Raw genomic sequence first — 22994 nt, forward strand, 5'->3', positions numbered from 1 at the left:
AAAATCAACTGCCAATCATTAGCGGACCGGAGTTCCGCTGTGGCGACCCCTAACCAGGAAAAGCCGAAAGACACAAACAATTTTTGGTTTGTTCCTCATAAAATTTGTGGTTTTCTGGCAAATCATTTAGGAATGAAGTCACTAAATAATGAAAGACACCGAGTTTCAGACTTCATAACCTTCAGAAAAATGCATGCTAAAGCAAGACCTGTTATTCTATCAACTGTCTCAGTTTATACAAGAGCAAGTTTTAGTACTGTTAATATGTTCCCCCAATATATTTGTCCTTGTCCAGATTTCCTGCATTAACAGGTTGAGAAGTACGTGCAAATAAATTGCTTTATAGAATTAGACATATCCAAGCCTCTCAACTGTCCCCGATTTTGGCTCAAAATGTTGCTCTTCCCCTAATAATCCCCTCCACAAAATGGCAATTTTGGAAGAAAACATGGAGGGTTTACAGTTAATAAATAACTGTAATAATCAGTTATAGAGTACTTTTATTTCAGAAATGCATGAAGATTCTTTTATTTTTGTCAGCTGCTCAAGTTATCAGTACTAATATTAAAAAGTGTCCTTTCTTTGACAGGTTCCCAGCTGTATTATGTGGCTATTTTATATTTTTGCATCACATTTTTGGTCCATTTTTCATAAAATTGTGTTTTTTTGGCAAATTAGTGGCAAATCATTAAAGACTGAAGTTAGAAAATAATGAAAGACATTTCAGTTTCAGATTTCATACCCTTCAGAAAATTCACACTATGTAAGACCTACTATTCTATTATCTTTCTAAGTTTATAAGAGCAATATTTAAAAATTGTCCTTATTTTTGGGCCTTTGTCCCACTTCTATGCATGGCTTTGTCCAGATTTCTTGCTCTGAGGCTGAGGTATGACAAATGTGTCAGGGCCATCACAGTCAGCCAGAGACATTTCAAATTGTGACATACTTGTTGCACCTCACTCCCCCATGTAGTGACTCTGGATGTGTCCAAGCAATGCAAGGAGCAGTTATGCAGTGTAAATGTGCAGAGTATCCCCCCCCCACATCCAAGGTAAACACAGGTACTACAGTGGCTTTACATCTGTCCTTGATTTTGAAGAATGTTCTGGTTTCTGTCATATTTTTAGACTATTGATTTATGCTTATTATTATTCAGAAAGTGCCTGTTGCTCTGTGTTTAAGTAGCAATGCTTTAATGACCATCAGGTAAGCTTGCCTGAGATTGTAAGATGCAAGTAAGTTTTAATAAGCATACTATTACAGAATTGCCAACATTGAAAGGCTTTCTGTTGTTGCCATGCAGAGAATACTTACATAACTAGATAATGTATAAGCCTTGGGTATTGAAATGCATATGACAGCATTTGTAATAAAGGACAGGATTTCATTATTTTAAGAAGCTCATTACATTTGTTGGAGACTTACAGTCATCTTTGCAGGCTTTACCTGCAAACTAAACAGAATGCCAATCTATTGTGTGTGGTCCATAACCTGTGTAGTAATCCTTTAAGCAATGTATGTTGAGCTTGTTTCTTGATTGCTTTTCATTTTTTACTTTGATCATGTTTTCCTCATGAAACAAGTAGATAGTTGTTGTCTGGCAGCAGGTCTTTTAGGGATAAGAAACATTTTTACAAGTGGAGGTATCACAGAGATTGCTACTTTCAGCATGTTACTTGGTACTTTAATTAAGCTGAATATAAATTATAATTAGAAGTGCAGTGCAAGGAGAAGTGGTTTGAGTTGAGTGCTGCTTGTTTTTCTTATACTTGATTTTGAATGGCATTCCAGTAATGTATTTAGAAAGTAATTTTTTTTATGCCTCACAACCTTTTTGTTTCCATCTAGTTATTAAGTAATGCAGACAATGCATTGAAATATTTTTTTTCTTCTACACTTCATTTTATCTTGATTGGACTTTTATAATGATGGTTTGGCACCCAGGGCAGCGTATTTAATTAAAGTTACAGTTTTTGTGGTTTTGAGCATAGCGGCTTCCCTTTCTAGTTGGCAACACCCATTCCCATTGATCCCACCCATTCAGCTGTCTCCTGCAGCCCCCCTTTGATTTGAAGTCACCAGCTGCCACTGCTATAAATAAATATATATATATAAGTATATATATATATATATATATATATATATATATATATATATATATATATATACATGTAGATATATATCTCTAGATATAAAAGAGAACATAATAAATACATATATGACCACCAAAGGCACCCTTAATTGGGGTGAGGGGGCCCAAGGTAAATACCTCTTGTAAGTATTGATATCACCCCTCCCCCACAACCAAACAGATCTGCCCTGCAACATAATATCAACTGTTGCAAGTCCCATACCCAGGACCCTACACAACATGGCCACAAGACGTTAACAATAATCCATCCCACCTGTATGATGTCAGGATGGTATCAATAATATATCATGCAGTACAGTCTGGCTACCCTAGGGAATGTACAATGTGGAAGAAATAAACATTCCAAAGATACATATACACACACACACACACACACACACATATATGCAGATATATATAAATATATATATATATATATATATATATATATATATATATATATATGTAAATACACATACGCACACATATATATGTATAGGAAGATACATATTTAGAGGGTGCACAGCATATTGAACAGCCAGTATTCCTACAGTTGCCACCTTTTCAAATGGACAGTGTATGATTCACTCATACAAAAGACAATTGTTGCATGAAACATATACTCACAGAGAAGTCAAAGTATATGACACCACACACAGGTTTGCATACATAAGAAATGTTTACTTGTGTACTGTTACAGTTGTACATGCCATGCCATATAGCTGTTAGGTCTGTGAAATACATACTAACTGAGTAATGCAAAGCTCAAGCAGATCATATTATACAGTAACCTGAAAGCATAACATATGTTGCTATCCAGGCCAAAGCCTTCAAGTATTACAACAGTTAAGAAAGACTGGGCCGCAGGATAACAATCAATCAACAGTAAGTAGTGCAGATGTATAGTTCAGCAGCCTCAAATTACACTCTGTACTCAACACCTAGGGGAAAAGAATTAAGTTGCCACAATGAGGATGTATGTGTTACATAACAATGCATAAACTGAAAACATCACTATCACACTGACAAACAAAACAGTCTGTATGACAGTAAGCACTAGGCTACCAAAGTTCCCAATGTGAAAGGGCACACATGTTTTGTGCAGCTGAAGCCCACATATATAGAGACCCTACCCCACAATATGTGTGGGGACCACAACAGCACTGGAATGATGGCAGGAATGGAAGCACAACATAATCACAGGCCACTGCAAAACAACCTCTTACTGCATGTCATATGGCAAAGTCTGGTATATAGGTGGAGAACAGAGGCTGAAACCCAGGGCCATATGTGAAATAGTGTTGTTATACACTGAGAAAGTTGCTGGTGTTACAGGATAGTCTGCAACATATCCTTAGTCAGGAATATGAAGTCAGAAATAAAAATGTTTGTAGCCATGTACTGATAGCACTCAACACACACAATGCCAGTGATATATCTGACACAATACCTGTGTGGTGGACAGACAAAACATAACAGGCACTCATCTGGCCATCATGTGGATAGGCCCACAGTTGAGAGCTATGCAGACAGACTGCATTCCATGTTAACCTAGTATGTACACACAAACCCTGTAACACTGGTGCTATACAATGCATATAACAACACTACTCACACTGTCTGTAGGTCTGGAACCTTATGCAAACTTTTAGCTGGCCTGAATCTGCAAGTCCTCTTGTAAGAGGTATTGCTACCTGCTGTCTGTAACACTGCTGCCCACAAACAGGAAGGATGCCCTCCATACAGGAAAGATAAAGGGATCATGCCCACATGATATAGGAATATATAGCAGTGGGTTGCCATGACAGTGGCAATTGGAAATACTACACAGCATGCTGCATGCAGGTAGCAAGTGGTGGACACTGATTGGTGTAGAGGCCATCATCTGATCATGTGCATCACCTACAAAATCCATGCTGTAATAGTGGAGAGAGATTGAGAGAGAGAGAGAAAGAGAGTGAAAGCAAAAAAAAAAAAAAAACAAAAAAAAAAAAACATCTATCCAGCCATCCACACAGCAACTATACAGAAGAGACTTCATTCCCACAACAGGTATGTGAAGTATATATGCATGGAATTGAATGCAGTACTTGGTCCATAATAATGGGATAGATGATGTGGAATTATTTATATATGCCATCAAGTGTTGTTGTTGTAATGATGTCCAGCTAAACAAATGCTATGGATAATAGTGTCTGTCCCTGTGGGCAGTGAGGCATACCTGTCAACTGTGCAGATCAGCACTGATTGACAAGATGTAAGCTATCATAGTGTGTGTTGTGTAATGCAAAACATGTATATTAGTGTGGCCAATAGCTGGTGGTGGAAGTAATGCCATTATGATGGACATGTGGGTTCCAGAGCCCACCACTTGCAGGACAGTCATGTTAACATGTAATGTAGCATGCAAAAATGCCATAGGTGTGTAATAGGCTTACCTGCAATCTGTCCCTATATATACCCCCCTAATGTTAGGCTGTGTCCACATGTGGCACCATTCAGAGTTGTAGCAAGGCAGAACAGTGCAGCTATGCAGGAAGGAGAGTTAGAGAGTGTGGACCTGATGTCTGAATGTACCCCATATATACATATATGTATGTGTATATAAATATATATATATATATATATATATATATATATATATATATATATATATACATGTATAACTACAGACATGCAGACACCTATATGCATATATACATATATATATATATATATATATATATATATATATATATATATATATATATATATACATATACATGTATGTCTACATATATACAAACACACACACATATGTATATAAATTTATGTCCCCTACTTTTGCATGACAGTGCTGCATGATATGTGTGAGAGAACATCACACATATCAGTACACACACACACACACACACACACACATACACATACATACATATATATATATATATATATATATATATATATATATATATATATACAGCAGTAAGTGTGAGCAAAATGGACAGTTATGTATGGTGTGAACCTTATGCCCCCGAACATATTGCCCTTGTTTGTGAAGGTGGGATTGGGAATTTGGGGAAGTATAGCAGGTACATTTCTGGAGGTGGGCTGGGTTGGAAGAGAGAGAAGACAGCCTACAGGGGTGGTATATGACACATGTGGTAGGTAAACACCCTGGATGAGGAGTGTTGTCTGTGATGTGGAAGCCCCGTGAACCCCCATATGGAAGCAATGGGACCAAGGCCCTCAGCAATGGCCAGTCACAACATCAGCTTCATGGCCCTGAATGTGCCTGGGCTAGAGGCTTAGCAGGAGGAGCACGTGGACCCTGTGAGTGTGTACTGAGCACCTCAAGGTGCTATAGCACATCCCCCAAGTCTCTGTTTAGCTCCCTATGCACCAGACCTTGGACCTAAACTCGAGGGACAGGATCATGTCTGTGTGTGCTCCCGGGGGGGGGGTGAACACTATTCCCTGAGGTGGTTCCACCTGAAGATAGTGCAGGACCAGTAGATGAGGAGGCCCCAGGGTGGGTCCCACATGTGATGTGGCCTGGTAACATGGCCAGATGAGGTGGGAGGGGTGGTTCTGCTGGCAACTTTTCCCTAAACATGCTATTGTGTCACTGTTATAGAACATATGTGGGTAGTAATAGTCCACACATTCCCGGATCATGTCCAACAGCATGTAGAGATATCCCCAATAGCACAGAACAACAGATGTGCAGCAATTACAATGCAAACAGACCACATGCATATATGGAACCTTAGTGGTCCTTACAATGGCATGCAGGAGATATTGTCCATAACAGGTCACCAATGATAGTATCCCCACAGGGAACATGACTACAAACACATAGCACAAAGTGTTGTACAATACAATATTTGTTCCAATGGTAGGTATTCTGTAGACATACCTATTGAGTTGTGTGATCAGATTGTTGTTGCAGATATGGTGGGGGGAGACAAAGATGTGTATTAAAAACAAAGATAACCTTGCTCTTTGAGGACCTCAGACCTATTTCCTTCTTTATGTCTTTCAGGCAAGATGTCCCGGGAGAGTCTTCCCATTTATACAGTGGAGGAGAATGATGTCATAATCTCACACTTGGTGCAGCACTACCAGGTGTTCAGCTGAACAGCCCATGAGTAGCAGGAGCGGACCACCTGTGGAATGATCTTATTCACAGGGTAAACAATGTCGGCCTGCATAACCGCAGTTATGAGCAGGTCTGGCATCATTGCACAAACCTACTTCACAATGCCTGTCAGCATGCTGCTGCAGTCAGGAGGGATCAGCTCGCAACAGGGGGGTCATGCCATCCAGCCCCCCGACACATGTTGAGGAGCTCTTTGCCAGCCTCGGGGCACCTGCCCGCCTGCACACACAACACCTGGCAGAGAGCATAGTGGAGGTGGGTGCTACCTACACAATGGCAGAGAAGCGTGCAGGTAAGGGCACAGAGCACATCAGTAGACCACTGTTATATATGCAGTCAAATGTACTTGCAATAAATTTTATATAGGGGAAACCAAAAGAAAGTTTTCGTGTAGAATAAAAGAACACATTAGAGATATTAGAAATAATAAATTAACTAGTCCTGTGGCCGCACATTTTAACCAAATTCATAAGGGTAGTCTGGAGGGGCTTCAGGTTACAATTTTAGATAGTATAGTTTTTAATAAATTTATGAGTGATGAACATGTTAAACAAGTATTAAGGAAAAAAGAAGCATTCCTGATTCTAAAATTTGATACTATGTTCCCTGGTGGACTAAATCAGGAATGTTTCTGGAAAAGTTTTGTGTAAATATGTATATAAGGCTTTGTTTTTTTAAAAACTGTATTGAAGCTTATTAAGCAATTAATTAATTAAGGTGTAGTATAAATGGATGTGAAGCATACTAAGTTTTGTACTCTGTTAAAGGCATTTGGCCGAGGCGCTAGAGATTTTCAAGTTCATATTTTGAATAAATATTTCCTTCTACGGAGCTGCTGGTTTATCGTGTGTGGTACTTCACTGTTGCATATCTGTCCGCATCTGTACAGTTAGGTCATGCATATGTGAGATGACATATATATAGTCTGTTGCTGCATAGTATTAATAAATAGATGTGCATAATCTGTAGTATTGTGGGCTTGTACTGTTGATGTACTGTAATACTGCACCCACCCTGTACCAATGATGCAGCTGTGGCTACTGACATCACATTTCTCACACACACTTATGTAGGTCCCTCTGGTATACCTCCAAGGCAGCAGCCTGTAGCTGGTGAATATGGAGTTTGTTCAGGTTTGCCAATACACCAGTCATGTTATGGCCACGGTATATTCCATGCACACATTTAACACACCTACCCATAATGCATGCCATACATGTTCATGTATTGTTGCTGTTAACTGCACTGCATCACAGTGATCACCATGATGGCGTATCTGAAGAATATGCCAGACTCCTGAAATATAACTAACATTCTGTCATTGCAAAATGTGTGCACAGAGATGAACACAATGGTGGGACAAATGGCCTACAGTAGGGACATGTGTGAAACATCACCCTTATACAGTGCTACTACAGTGTATATACCAGTATTACAATGGCAACTGTTACAGATCTACACTACGGCATATCACAATACTGCAGTCCACAACCCTTACAACCTGCAATGTGATCCTAACATGAGCAATGAATATGTAATATGGAATCATATGTTAGGACAGCAAATATAGGGAATACATACCTTCACAAACACTGGAAGCATGTGTGTGCACAAACTCCAGATAAAATATAGTGGAAGCAGCTGTTGAGGTACTGATTGCATACATTTGTCATGGAAATACACCTTCCAGCAAGTACACATCCCCAATGTCACACCAAGAAATGGTCTGCTGTCCAGGATGTTTGGCCATCAAATGTGCCCTCTTACCTGCAACACAGGCAGCCGTGGTTTGCACACACCTCACCATTGTATATACCATGGAAAACAGTGCAGACAGTCATGTATGCGGTGAGGATGTATGGGACAGGAATAATGTAGAAAATAAACATGTGGCCATCCAAGACAGATGAAGTCACATGTAGCAAACTGGTTATGCAGGCTGCCTAGTAACATGCCACAACACTGAGGGAGTTGCAGGAATGTCTAGCAAGTACTTGCTGTGCAGTACCCATGTCAACAATTGCTTGGACTCTGCAAACATGTGGCCCACCGGTTAGGGTAATCGGATGGGACAGTTGTACCACAGGAAACATCAGCCAGGCCTCTCTACAGGTAACATATGCATAACAGAAAAGGTCCCCAAAAGGCATGCATTACAATGTGTACTGGTGTACCAAGACGATGTTGGAAACCTACAGACAGTATCATGTAAGATACATATGCTGCACAACCAACACCTCACCTCACCTTAGAACTACCATCCCCATCTGTATCGTGCTGGTGCCAGTGTACACCTGTATGTTTGCTATTCATTAGCTGGGACTAGGCTGTTACACATGCTATTCAGTGTTTGGGACACTGCAAACTGACACACATGTGTAGGCCATAGTTGTCAAGCATCTGCAAAAAGGCTGAAGGTGGGGAGGGGGTGTCATCATGATACAACATTGCACTGCAACAGGGATCCAAAGGATGCTACAAATGGCTGTATCTGCACACAGTCAGGGTCAGGAACTGTGGCAGACATAACCCTGACTCTACAGCAATAGTGACGACACTGTGTTAACTCCAGGGGATGTGCACATGAGTTGACCTTGTAATCATGCAGAGTTGGGGGACATGTGTAGGGCAGACTGACCAAATACTGGCAAATGCAGATGGCCCATGATAGTATACCCCTGCCAGGAATAGTGACTGCTGTAGTACACGTAACATTAGGTGCAACAAACCATCATGATAAGGGTGTGCACACATATGCACCCACAAAGTGTATGCATCTCAAGCAGCATCAGCACATTTAACACATTTGTTTGACACTGCATTTGATTGTACAGGACATATGTCACATATCAGACTCATGTAATGTTAACATATGCAGTAATGTGGTCACATGGCATATCAAGGAAGAGGGCATCATATAAATAAGGGTGTGTACACTCCCCATACCATGGTAAGGTTTGGCGGTTGTCAGTGTAATTGTATCGTATTGGTCATAAATGCACTGCTGATGATGACATCTGTAAATCAGACATTGGGCATTCACAAATGACATCTGTCCACATATCATCCCAGGTATGTGTCAGACAAACACATAGGGGCTGTGAGCAGCAGAGCAGACATAACTGACACAGTGATACACATTCAGCAATGGTGTGTACACCTGTGTACACCTGTGAGGTATGGTGGACAGTACATGGCAGGGCGCTGAACAGCTTCACAGCAATACTGCATACATGGGTGCAGTGTTTCCCAGGGGAAGGGGCATCACCTACTAAGACAGCCCATGCAACACACATGTATACTGTTGCTAGCATAGATTGACTATAGCTGCACTACATGCTGTTGAGCACCATATGTTATGCATGTTGACAGATGAGTAATGGGAGGTCTGTGTGTAATATCTTCATGCAGCCTCACCTGTAAGTGTGTGTGTGTGTGTGGGGGGGGGGGTTGGGGGGTTATTTTGTCTGTAAGTGCAAACTGGTTGATGTATATAGGATATGTGTGTGTTTGTGTGTGTGACCATGTATGCACATGTGTGATTGTGGGGTTGTTCATACGTCTCAACTTCCCTTTGAAATCGTGCAGTACATGGACATGGACTGACACATGAAACACCAGGAATACTTGCCTGATATGTAATCTCAGGACAGCTGATAGTATAATAAGGTCTGTAGCATGGAACATGCATTGGGAGGGAAACTAGACACCTGGTATACTGTTATAATTGCAATCAGCAGAAAGGTGAAAGAATAGCCACTTATGCAGCACTCCAGATGCATTGGGGAATTACTAGACAACAACAGTGAATGTATCCAAATATTACTGTTGTCCACATAATAAGTTAATACAGCAACAGATCTTGCATCTACTGAGCAATAGTTATGTATGACACTCCAGTGCGTGACATTATTGAGTGACTGTAGTAGCCCCTAACATATGGGGGCCATGCTCACGATGTCTGGACAAACCCAGGGTGAACACTGGATGACAGCAGAGAGTCCTTGTAAAACTGACTCCCATCAAGTCAAAGAGGTAATGGAGTAACAGGTTATGTTTTGTGATCACTTGTCTAGGCAATTAAAAGAATGATACATTAATGATTGGTATTAATAAGTGTGAGTTTTCATGTGCTGTGCAGGAATAGGAACTTAAGAGATTAAACTTGGGACAGTCTGTAAACTCAGGGACAGGTAGGTATTATGGTGGAATATCAGTGTGTGTGTGTGTGTGTGTGTGTGTGTGTGTGTGTGTGTGTGTGTGTGTGTGTGTGTGTGTGTACTGTTAAGCAATGACATACAGGCCTTAAAATGCATTTCTTGTTTTCCCCTCACAGGTGGTGAGGTGGGTCAGGGTGCCTCCTTCAGGCAGTCTCATGTTTGTGTCCATTCAGACACTGAAAATGATGATAGGTGTGTTGAACTACAGGCAGGGTTGTCAGAGGCCAAAAGTGCGCCATCGTTTGACATCCCCCTGTTATCCACCCCATCCTAGCACACAGTCACAGTGCCTATAGATAATCCATCACCAGTGGCCATAGCAGGGTGACAACTGGTGGTTGGTGGCAGTGCACAGGACAGTGTGGTATCTATGGCTGCTGTGTCTGGACACAGAAGCCATTGCCAGATGTCCGGCAGGGTACCACATAGGCAGATGTGCAGGGGTTCTCATGAGAGGGCTGCTAGTCATCGTGACCCTGGCAGAAGTGCCACATCCGGTACCACCAGATGCATGTTTCAGGCTGTCATGGAGGTGCAGGCATGTATGGAATGGTATGCCAGACTGAGTCTGAGGCTGCAGAGGGCTGCTCCTTCAGCTCTAAGTGACAAAATCCATGATCTTGCAGGTGCCAGCCATTATTTTACTTAGGTCATGGATAGATGGTGGGACTCCTCGACCATGGATTGTCTGTGCTACAGCATGTGGTGGGAGTGCTGCAATGGCCACATGGATGTAGGCCAGCAATGCCAACATCTGGAGGTTGATGTGGACATGCAAGGGCACCAAGCCGCTCCCGTAGTGGCAGTACCAGCCCCAGCACTGCAGGGGGGGGGTGCTGTCCATACCACATCACAGCAGGCCACATGCATGTGGCCCTGGTCAGTCCCAGGAGTGACCTGGTTCCAGTGAACATATGTCATTATCAGGGGAGAGTAGCATGTCAAGACTTGTACGTGGATCTGCCAGTGGAACCCCTGGCAGGCATAGTTCTCATGCCCGTGGCCAGAGGCGGTGAACTGCACACCCTGCCAGGTATGGTCTGCAGCTGTCCAACAAACACCTGTATAGGGCAGCCACATGGCAGAACTGTGTGTATGCATAACTCACACACAATACAAACACACCTAGGGCATCTCCATACCTACACACACCATATCCCCATGGCCATATCAGTAATTAAAATCCCTCACTCACACACATGGTGTCAAATGTATGGCACAGTCTAGGTCTCTGGCAAACCAACAACACACCCTGGGCATATGATACCTGTGCTACATCCCTGTCATCCATAACATCGATGCAGGGACAGGCTAATATGGTTCTGATGCACATGGTGACTGTACTACAGTGTACCAACACTACTGCTGTGTAGCATGTTGTCAGCAGTAATGTTTAATGCTTACATGTCAGGTAGTGTATCTGTCCAGCCATGATGTATTGTAGCTGTTATTAACATTGAGTGATTGTTGTCTCCATAATGTTATCCATTTGTGTTGTAGGTGTCCATGTGTCAGCAGGAGGATGACCTGCTATCATATCGCACAAGGGGTATGGCACTGTGGTGACACCTTGACTGTGCCATATCCTGTGTACAGGTGAACATGTCACAGGTCTGTATAACAGTTACTGCCTGTGCCACATGGCCAATAGATCTGGGGATGGTGTATACAGGTGAGTGCATGGTGGTTGCTGTTAGCAGCCCTTCTACAGTGGACAATGGTAGTTGTACTGGGTGGTACACCACATGTGTATAACACACACAGAGGCTTAGGTGTTGATGCACTACACAGAGAATACTGTACACATGGATGTATGTAGCTGTGCAAGGAACCCATTGTAGCCTATGTAATTCCACCAAGCCAGACTATGCAGAACAACACATTGTGGAATAAGCAGTGCGCTAGTTTAATGTTACTGATGATGATACCGGCAGGGTATATGTCCCCTCAACATGGTAAACATATGTGTGCTGGTGTGGATGGTAAACCCATACACTTTGGAGGGTGAGAGGTGCTGTAGAACCACTGATAGTGTGATAGACAAATACCTAACCTGTTAACATGAACTGTACAGTATTACGGCCAGCTACATGGGGGTATACACTCAACAATAACAACAATGATGTTGGCTGTGTCCACACCAGCCACAGCCAGCTATATATACTGACCCCAGTCTCACTGCACACCTATACAGTGGAAAAGAGGCACCATTTACACAGCTAACATTAGTTGTGATGGAATGTATGTTCACAGGATGATACCTGTGACATGTTAGCATATGCCACGTGGTTCTTGGACAGATGACCCCCTGGGACATGTATATTCTGCAACCTGAAGTAGAGCCCTCCACATGCACACACACTCTTACTTGGTGAAACTGGGACTAGACCCCCACCTAGGTATGTAGCGCTACTGATGTATGTGGCTTTAATTGCACACACTACACAGCTTTTATGATGAGGTGTGTTCCATGTTACATGCAGAACATCACATCCCCAGGTATGTACAGTATGGTAATAGATGATGTAATGGTTGTATATGGACAATACATAGTGTGACATACCGTCATATACACACTGACAGCCACATAACAGTCAGACACACATCTGAGAGACCTGGGCCTATCAGTGCTAACTACCTTGTTAGTCTGTCCATTGTGTTACATGTAGGTTGCACACAGCACATGCAGAACTGGGCTGGATACTGTTATCAGTTACCTGTATGGTTGATGGTGACAGTGGTCACCATATGTTGTACATGGGACATGTACTGGGGGTACCATGGTGTAATGACAGTATACCCAGCACCCACACCCCTTTGTGGATATTGTACTCACTGGAACCCATGATGACACTCTGACATACCCACCATCACACATTGACCAGGACTGCAATACAACCCCTTGTCCATCCCAAGAGTGCTACTACAGGGACATGCATCTAATGCACATGCCACAAGCATAGTAGGGTGATGCATTGTCATGCCTCACCCATGGGCAGCAACATCAATATCCCTAATACTGTGTGGGAATGCATATTGTAATAGGAGTATGTGGCCTCGGAATAATGTACCCTAAATATATACATGCATGCACACATACATACACTTGCCAGAACTCAGTGGTTATCTCATGTCTATCAACCCATTTGTACAACAGTGTTGTGCTGGTACTGCAAGGCCCAGGTAGCCTTTAGGGGGAGGAGTGTAACAAGGTACATGTAATGTCCAGTACAGCAGCAGCTACATTGAACTATGACAATGGGTGATGCGGTGGGTGTGAAGGGCCTCAGGGGATTTCCAACTACAGGTCTACAAACACACAGACACTGATATTCTCAGTAATGCACATGTACACATTTGTCAGTACTGGGGTGCATTGGTGCAGGTGTTCATAGGTGTGTACCAGGCTATTGTCCATGGAGAAATGGGAAGTGTAGGGGATGTGTGTACAGTGGTATCATGCCACCTGCCATGTGCAAGCAGGCCATCTATCAACAGACACCACTGTGGCGACCCTCAGGGTGAGAGCAACATGCATCAGCCAATCCTCTGGGTGCCTCCTGCTAAGGGCCGGTGAGGTGCTCCAGTTGACATGTATGCAACATGTATTATGTAACATGGTTAGCTTCTGTCTTGGAGACCTGTACCCAAGCATGTTCTGATGACTGTGGTAGTGTAGTTGATGTATCCATGGCATGTGGTGCATACAGGGTGTTGAGTCCTATCTGTGGCATTTATAACACAGCTAGGCAGACATGTCAGTGTCAGTCAATCATAGATTGCCTGTACCTATCCAAGATGGACACCTGACATTTGCACATCTCTACAGGGACTGACAGACATCAGCTCACCAACTAGCTATGCATTAGGATGAATGTGTTGACAGACAGACATCTGACACCGATAGGTATGGCATTCCTACATGATGGCAGCCCTCACTGATATGTGCTATACACACAGTAGTCTACAGTTATTTTCCACATGTCAGATAAATTATCCAGTAAGAAATATATAATAAGACACAGCTCATGCACCAGGAACACAACAATGAGGACTCAGAGTACAACTTTGTATGCAGGGGTGTTTGTTTCCATTACTACAATTAGCATTCTACTCTTACTTGGGAAAGCACTGTCAACACTAGTAATGTACTGATATACTACATGCCAGTGTGACTGCATATAACCTGGGATACTACCCTTGTATGTAACACATTCACATGGATAAGAGTGTTGTACAAGCCATATATACTCAAGTGTCCCAGACAGGAGACTCACACCCCTTGCTACTGTAACGACAGCACATAGACGCATGTTATGTACATGGCATTACATACACTTATTACAGATGTCATTACCCTGCTATGTTATCAGACTGGAATGTGACCACTGGTTACCAGGGCTGAGTCATGCTCAGCAGGTGTCAGCATTGCTGCAACATAACAGCTAAGCACATTTGAGCACTGGTAAGCGAAGCCTACACAGTGTAAGTGCCTGTACATTTAACCGTACCTTAGCACCGCTTAGCTTCATGCAAACCCACACAACTGTACTTAAAGCTGCTCAAAACTGCCTTAACCACTCTGTATCCAGCAGCCCTTGCTCTGCCCAGCAACAAAATAAACAGCCCTTGCAGGTCTTGAACCCAGGACCCTGTATGCTGAAGTCACAACACTTAACAACTATGCCATGACAACTGTGACGAGAGTTGTTGTTTTTCCAATATAAATGTGAGTAAACATATTGAATAGTATTGAACAATTGCGGTGACCTACAATTGTGTAGTACTTGTTAGTGATATTACTGTTGCATCACATATGTTGTGATATCTAAATATACACATATCAGATACATATGGTGTGATAAATCTGGGAAGGTATACTCAACAGTAATGTTTTTACATGACAAGGATATGGATATATACATATACATATGTAGATATATGTGTACATGTACATACACATATATATTCATATATATGTATTTATATACATCTGTATAGTGCATCATATATATGGCCATATAAAGATCTCTCTCTGTATATATATATATATATATATATATATATATATATATATATATATATACATATACATATACATATATAAAAATATATAATATATATATATATATATATATATATATGTATATAGATAGATATGTATGTACATCATATATGTGTATATGTGTATATATATATATATATATATATATATATATATATATATATATATATATATTTATGTTGATATATATATATATGTAAATATCTATAACTATATATGTGCATATATAACTATATATCTGTTTATATGTAGACATATACAGATGTGTGTATATATATATATATATATATATATATATATATATATATATATATATATTACCACATAGGTGGTAATCCATTAAACACGGAAGAAGTTATCAGGGACCTGGGGACCCAAGTTGACAGTAACCTCTCTTTTGACACTCACATTGCCAAAGTGGTTAGGAAGACCTTCTACATTGCCCACCTGATCATGAAGGGATTCACATCCAGTTTAGGAGAGGTCATTGTACCCCTGTACTCTTCACTTATCAGACCAATGATTGAGTACAACGCCCCATTCGGAATGTACCTTACCCGACACCTGCAGCAGTTGGAAAGACCCCAAAAGTTCCTCACCAAAAGGATAAAGGGGCTCAAACATATGTCATACGATGCCCGACTGAAGAAACTCCAGCTCTATTCAGTCACATACCATCTGCTCAGAGGTGATCTGTGCCTGACATACAAGGCCATGTCCAACCCGGAATTAATGGACATGCTCCACCTCAAAAAATCCAAATCCACCAGAGCCACGAGCAAGAGACTTAAACCTCAACACGGATATAAATAGGATGTGCTGGAGGGACAGATTCATCACCCAGAGACTCCCTACTCTATGGAACAGAATCCCAGTCCATGTGAGGCAGAGCCCCTCACTGACTCTGTTCAAGAGAAATCTTTTAGAGTGGATGGGAGATCATAGGTTTACCCCGGGAATCATCTCTGTGTCACTGCTGGACAGAGGCACAGCAAACTAATGGATATAGTATTCTCATCCTAAGGGGTGGTGAAAGCCACACACACTCTGGCTAGGCTTATAAATGCCCTAGGGCAGATAGCCTAGTATGAACCTATGAACCTATATATATATACATATATATATATATATATATATATATATGTATATATATATATATATATATATATATATAGATATATGTGTGTGTGTGTGTGTGTGTGTGTGTATATATATATATATATATATATATATATATATATATATATATATATATACATATATATCCATATATGTATGTAGATATGTATATGTGTATATATCTTTGTGGATATATATATATATATATATATATATATATATATATATATATATATATATATATATATATATATATATATCTATATATATATATAGATATCCAGAACATGGAGTGGAGTCATACCTCAGCACCAATAGTCTCAACCTGGTCATCATAGTACAGTACCACTGATATCACAGTAATGATCCTGTGGACTACAGTAGAGATATGACCAATAAATGTGGACAGTCTGGCACACTCTGATCAGTCCAGAGGTATACACAGATCCCCTTATTGCAAGACATGTGGACCATGCCTGACTATGTGGATGTTAACAACCATGTTAATGGGTATATCACATAAATACTGGACTACATATGTCCATACAGTTTATGCATTCACACGCTCCTGTCTGTCCTGACACATAATAACCAGTGGGGCAGAGGTCACATGGCCACATACTACCCACTAGTTAGTGACATACATCTGTACAGCATCCCACTGCTTTGTCAGAAATACATGACAGTTTTGGTGGCCTGGCAGCAGTACATCTGGCAAATATCTGGACATAACATCACACTGGGTAATTACACTAAGCTGCTAGGCATGTAACAAAGCGCTGTGAAAACTACAGGCAGACTGCCACAACACTGGCCTACATTTCTTATGAGGGAATACACATGTACGTGCAAATATAGCAGGCTCTACAGGCATGTCACAGCACAGAGTAACAGACACCTGTGTGAAAGTGCTTACCCACAACCAATGTGAATACAGCCACAGCCACATGTGGTAAGCAAGCTTAATATTACGGTATATGGACTGTCTGATCAACACCATCCTCATATGTGCCACTCACACACTAACCCTACATATACTGGGCCACCACACAGTGTTGTCTGATGCCTGTCTGTGGTATGGGACATGTGTGTGTTTGGCCCTACAAATATGTAAGCCAATAGGGTACCATACACTGATGCAGCATGTAACATCAGATAGAACAGGACCAAGAACAATGACATCTACCACAGTCTGTACACAGGCCAAGCTACATATTTGCAATACACATACTGTCGACAATCACCATAAGTACACAGACCTCACTACTGTACACACAACCACAGCATGCCCAGGTTGTGTCCTCAAATATAACCCAGTCTGATACCTCACTGGATTGTTATCAGGTATGATGTCAATAAATAATGGTGTACAAAACATAAGCACCTCTTACTGCATGACATATATGCAAAGGTTGACAGATCTGTGGCTGGAGGCACACACACAGGGCCAATATTGACATGTTACTGTGATAACCTCACACATTTACTGTTGTAACAAGGTTTGTTGTGACATATGTCCTATGACTGATATGAAGTTAGTAACTCTCATGGCTGTCATCATGTACTGACTGCAATCCTCAGACTATGCTTCTGTAGTTCTAAGATAGGTAATCTTTGAGCAACACAAGAGACATAAGACTCCAAACACTGGTCATTCTGCAGATAACCATACAGGTGGGAGTTTCCTCAAACACATAACCCTGTCATGACAGGTATTAAATCATGTAGATCAGCCATATCCACACAAACCCTGTTAAACCAACATTACTCCAAATGCAGAAGAGCAACACTTACCTTCTGCAGTCATGTCGTGAACACCCCCCTCCTGTTTGTTGGGCTGTCTCCACAGTGTATGTTGTTAGAGGTATATCCCACTACCATCTGTGATGCTGTTTGCTAAACACTGACATGAAGTCCAGCTCACAGTGAATGAAAAGGGCCAACACCCACATCATGTTCTTAGTTATAGGAGTGTGTTTCCATGCAATTGGCTATGGGAATGTTACCACAACTATTCCACATGCAATCAGCTAGTGGGAGACTGCAATTCGTGCAGATGCCATCAGTTGATCATGAGCATCACTTACAAAACACAAGTTGCTGCCTAAGCAAACCAGGTGTACTTCTCCACATCCACCAGACAGGGAATGAGAGAGACAGACAGAGACAAAGTAAGAGAGGGAGGGGATGAGAGAGTAAAACCTAAACATGTTTGTGTTACACACTTACCAGTACAGGGTTTCAAACCCCTCCTTACTATGTTTTGCTATTATATGTCTATGCAGTTATTGCATGCGCCATCAAGCTTACATCCTGGGGAGCTGTGTAAAGGTATATTTGATGGTGAGTGACATCAACAACAGTGATAAAGGAAGAATAAGGTAAGTGTAGTGCAGGTGCCTATCCACAAGAACAGTTGTCAAGGTCGACACAGCCACACTCTCTCAGGGACTCACACACATTATCACAGTTGGTAGGGTTTGGATTAGACTTCCTAACTAGCTAGTTTGCCACAATACAGTAATACACAGTTATCACATGCACCAAAGGGGTTATCAAAATGATATATGGGCAAAGGGTATATCAAGGTGTCTGACATCAGAAGGCATGCTTCAGTAGGCCAACGGGAGGTTTAGTGAGTTTGAAGGCATCCAAATCATTATACTCCACACACACACACACACACACACACACACACACACACACACACACACACACACACACACACACAGGTTTGCCAGTACTGACATGCATGGATGCATTGCTTCACAGGTGTGCAGTGGTTGACTTTGTCAGAAGGCTGTAAAAGGCTAGGTAAAGGGTATACTTTGGCATTAGGCCACATGACAAATGTCTTCAGTGTGGCTTAGGGGTGTAGTGTCTGGATTGGCCCACACAGGTTGGTATTGTATTCACTATCCAGGCATCTGGGTAACTATTTTGGGTGGCCAGTGCTGTGCAATACTTGCCATGTATGTGTTCTATATTCCATAACATGGATGGTATCTGGGATGTGCATATGTCCCACATGCATGTTCTGTGACATGTGGAAGTGTACCTGGGGTGTCTGGGGCATGTTGTGTTGACAGATTGTTATCATCAGCTGTGCCATTCCTGACCTCATGTGGCGAGAACTGGCAATGGACACCAGGTTGACCCTGCACCTGCACTGACAGCATGATACAGGTATTTCCTGGTGTCAGTGGCATCTGTCCATACAGGGCATATGTATAAGGCATGGTATGTCTTTTGTTGGTTACATTTGCTGGGTCTACAGTTGTTGCAGGTGTCCAGTGAGGAACATAGCGAAGGAGAACTGTATGCAATTATTTGCCTATTGTAGGGATGGGACAGGGAGCCATGTTCTTTGTAGTCCACTGCAATTACACAAAGGTTACTATCTGTGGGCAATATGCAGGGAACTACCAAGATAGTGGTTATTACCTAGCTGAGTGTGTTTGTGTATGAGACGTGGGTGGACAGTGTTCTCTGGGTAATACAGGGGTTGCCTATAGTGTTCCCTGAGCCATGATGTCACATCTAGAGGTATGGATTGTCTACCCCAGCCTCTCTGCTGTTTGGCATCTGTTATCCTTGTAAGGTGGATATTGTGACATATAATAGGCCCACCATATAAGAAATTTGCAAAACCCACTCCATAATGAGTCCTGTTATTACACACTCACAGCTATCTTCACACAGGATACTTATGACAAACACACCTCAAGTCTCACAGTTGCCATGTCTGGGATTAGAGCACCTGCCTAACCAGTACATCAAACTACAGCATTACACAGTCACAGCATGCACCACAGAGCTTATTTGGTTGCTTTTTGCCCAAAGGTGTATTTCAAAGTAAATGACATCAGTAGGCTTGCCAAAGTAGTACAAAGGAAGTTGTAGTGATTGTGAATTGCCTCAAAAGCATTGATCCCTACACAGACAAACAAACACGCATAAAGTTTTACAGTTGCCCTATCTGGAATTAGAACCCCTGCCTAATTAGTACATCACAGTGCATCATTACACAGTTATAACACATGCTACAGAGGTTACTCCTTCCCCAAAGGTGTATTTCAAAGGGAATGACACCAGCAGGCTTGTCAAAGTAGGGCAATGGAAGTTGTGGTGACTGTGAATGGCATCAAAAGCATTGATCCCTACACAGACAAACAAACACACACAAACATATAAAGTTTTACAGTTGCCATATCTGGGATTAGAACTCCTACATAACTAATACATCACACTACAGTCTTTTGCAGTTATAGCATGCACCACAGAGCTTATTGGGCAGCTCTTTCCTCAAAGGTGTATTTCAAAGTGAATGACATCAGCAGCCTTTCCAAAGTAGGGCAATGGAAGTTGTAGTGACTGTGAATGGCCCCAAGAGAACTGATCCATACACAGACAACAGACAAAGTTTCAAAGTTGCCATGGCTGTGATTTGAACACCTACCTAACTAAAACATCATACTACAGCATTACGCAGTTATAGCACACGCTACAGAGATCACTAGGCTATTTCTTCCCCAAAGGTGTATTTCAAAGTGAATGACATCAGCATCCTTGCCAAGGCTGGGCAATGGAAAGTGTAGGTCATAGGTTCATAGGTTGGTACTAGGCTATTGGCCCTAGGGCCTATACATGCCTAGCCATGACAATTCCCTGGCTATGTCTTCCCACAATATTTACTTCCCTGGACCCCTATCTAGCAAGGCAACTGACATAATCCCCGGGGTCAATTTTCTATCTCCCATCCAATTGTCAGGTTCCATTTGAAGAAAGCCAAAGAGGCACTCTGCTTGAAATGTATGGGCAGTCTATTCCAGAGTCTGGGGAGTCTCTGGGTCAGGAACACATCTCTCCAGCATGTATTGTTCATTGTGATGACAAGTTTTGGATCCCTGGAGCATGTGGCTGTGAGGGTTTGGAATTCTTTAAGTGTAGCATGTCCAACAGCTGTGGGTTTCACATGGCATTGTATGTTAAGCAGAGAACCTCTGAGTACACAATATGTGACAAAGTATAACTGGATGATTTTCAGATGGTCAGCATAGGACATCTGGTTTAGGCCTGTGATTCTTTTAGTGAGGTATGTCTGCAGCCTTTCTAGTTGTTGCAGATGTCTTGTGAGGTGTATACGTAATGGGCTGTTGTAGTATGTACTGGGTCTACTGAGAGATGACTACAGTGGGACAATGGCCTCCTTTTTCCTGGATGTAAAGCCCTTAGTGATGAGTGGTGCCACATAGGTGGATTTCCTGACTGTTGTGGTGATGTGGTTATCAAAGGTGTCCCTACGTCTCATCACACTTTAGGTGTTTAGTGTACTGCTACCTATGTGGTACTTCACAGGCACATGTCCCTTCCCAAAGTGGATAACTATACATTTCTTGGCATTTATCTTGAGGCCATGGCTCAGGCACCAAGCATTGCTTTCTGTAAGGCCCTTCTGTAGAATATCCACATCATGTGGGTATTCAATATTGGCTCCCAGTGTGCAGTCATCTGCCACCTTTGTTTGCCAGAGTCCCTTAGTGTTCATAGATTCATAGGTTAATAGGTTAGTACTAGGCTATCAGCCCTAGGGCCTATACAAGCCTAGCCATAGCAATTCCCTGGCTATTTCTTCCCACAGTATTTACTTCCCTTGTTGGACTGTACTTTAGAGCAGTAGATGCAAAACAAGGGTGGTCCCAGGACTGAACCCTGAAGTACTCCAACTGTCACTTGTCTGGGGCTGGAGTTGGTGTCACCTACATTTACAGTGTGGGTTCTGTCAATACAGAGGTTGGCAGCCCATTGGGTGACATAGGGATTAATGGCCAGCTTAGTACATTTATCTATGATTCCAGACTAGGGGGTGGTGTTGAAGGCCTTGGCGAGGTCCGGATAGGCTGTGTGAACCACCTTATCCTCATCCACAGCTCTGGTAACTGATTCAAAGTTGTCAGTCAGGTTGCGGTGACATGATCAGCCCTTCACAAACCCAACCTGGTTAGTGTCCAGTGTTTGCAGGTTGCCAATGTATTTGTTTTAATTTCCATGATAATACATTCCATGGCCTTGCAGGTCAGGCACATCATACTGCTGGGGCTGCAGTTCCTAGGATCCAAGGTGGATCCCCCCTTGTGGACTGGAATAAATGTAGCTGTGTGCCACACAGTGGGCATGAAGCCTGAGGTGTGGCTATGATTAGACATGGCAAGTAGGTGAGGTGCCACTTCATTTTGTAGTTCATGTAGTACAACAGCCCGTTATGTTGACTGGTCCCATGGCTGCTGTAGTCTTAGCTCTGGAGAGTGTGGTTTT

Source organism: Protopterus annectens, chromosome 4.part1 (assembly GCF_019279795.1).
Source record: "Protopterus annectens isolate FY-2018-M chromosome 4.part1, PAN1.0, whole genome shotgun sequence".
NCBI classification, from domain to species: Eukaryota; Metazoa; Chordata; order Ceratodontiformes; family Protopteridae; genus Protopterus; species Protopterus annectens.